Source organism: Myotis davidii, unplaced genomic scaffold (assembly GCF_000327345.1).
Source record: "Myotis davidii unplaced genomic scaffold, ASM32734v1 scaffold172, whole genome shotgun sequence".
Lineage (NCBI taxonomy): Eukaryota > Metazoa > Chordata > Mammalia > Chiroptera > Vespertilionidae > Myotis > Myotis davidii.
The window spans coordinates 3,964,708-3,965,760 of NW_006284343.1; the positions used below are offsets into that span (position 1 = coordinate 3,964,708).

At 36.5% G+C, this 1,053-nt stretch overlaps 1 protein-coding gene across 1 annotated transcript in view; it reads right to left on the reverse strand.

The window, feature by feature from the left end:
• The window catches only part of HN1 (hematological and neurological expressed 1), a 27,926-nt gene that overhangs the window by 8,340 nt on the left and 18,533 nt on the right, over window positions 1–1,053 (reverse strand). The gene's annotated exons all lie outside the window — the stretch shown is intronic.

Here is a 1,053-nt window from a genome sequence, read left to right on the forward strand (position 1 = left end):
CCAGGGAGGAGGGCCCGATTGGGGTCCGAATCAGGCCGGTTGGCTGCCACAGTGCATTTCATAGCCACTGGTTGTTCCGTTCTGGTCGCTGGGCTTTTATATATAGAGATTGTATTATTTTCCATACAAACTGTAAACCTACTTTTGCCCTACCCTATATGTGCAAAGTTTAGAAACACATCTTGTTACTTTTTTCCATTTTTATTTTCAACGAAATAAAAAAAGGAAGAACATTCATATTAAAAGTTAACTAACCAATTTAGAAGGCCAAGCAAAGGTAATAATAAAGCATCTCTCCGATCTCAACATCACAGGCGAGCCCTGTTTATATACTTGGACCTCACTATTGTCACTGGTAAACGCAAGTGACTAGCCACAGGGAGAAAGTCAACATGAGACATTAAGTGTAAAATTCGCGGCATGTTCTGTACGCATGTACCTGCGGACACCACCTATGGGTTTTTGTTCAACAACGAATATAGTACTTTCACATTTCCCAATCTCCCTGCCACAGGCTGACCCATCTCTCCCCTCCCTGGAAAAACTCAAAAACAGAGAAAATGGAGATGATTTTATGGAAAGATTTTCTAACCACTAATTCAATTCTTCTGTTAGAGATAGGAGAGGTCTGGTTTCTATTTCTTAAGTCAGTTTGAATAAGAAGCAATTTTCTAGGAATATGTTCATTTCATCCAAGTTTACAAATACGGTTGTCATTTGTAAATTAAGCTCCTTATGTTAGAAAATAAAAGAAAAATTAAACACTTAAGGTATAAATTCTCTTCTAAATACCCCACTGAAGGCATTCCCAAGTTTTGATTTTTTTAAACTACTGGTCCAGTCTAAATATTTTGGCATGTCCATTATTTTCTTCTTTGGCCCATAAATTATTTAGAAGTGCATTTGTAAGTTTCCAAGTATAGGGACCTTTATAGCTTATTGGTTTTTAGCTTTCAATTATAACACAGACAACAGTTTTATGACATGAACCCTTTGAAATTTGATGAAATGTGCCTTATGGCTTAATATGTGGTCAATTTTATAAATCTCTCT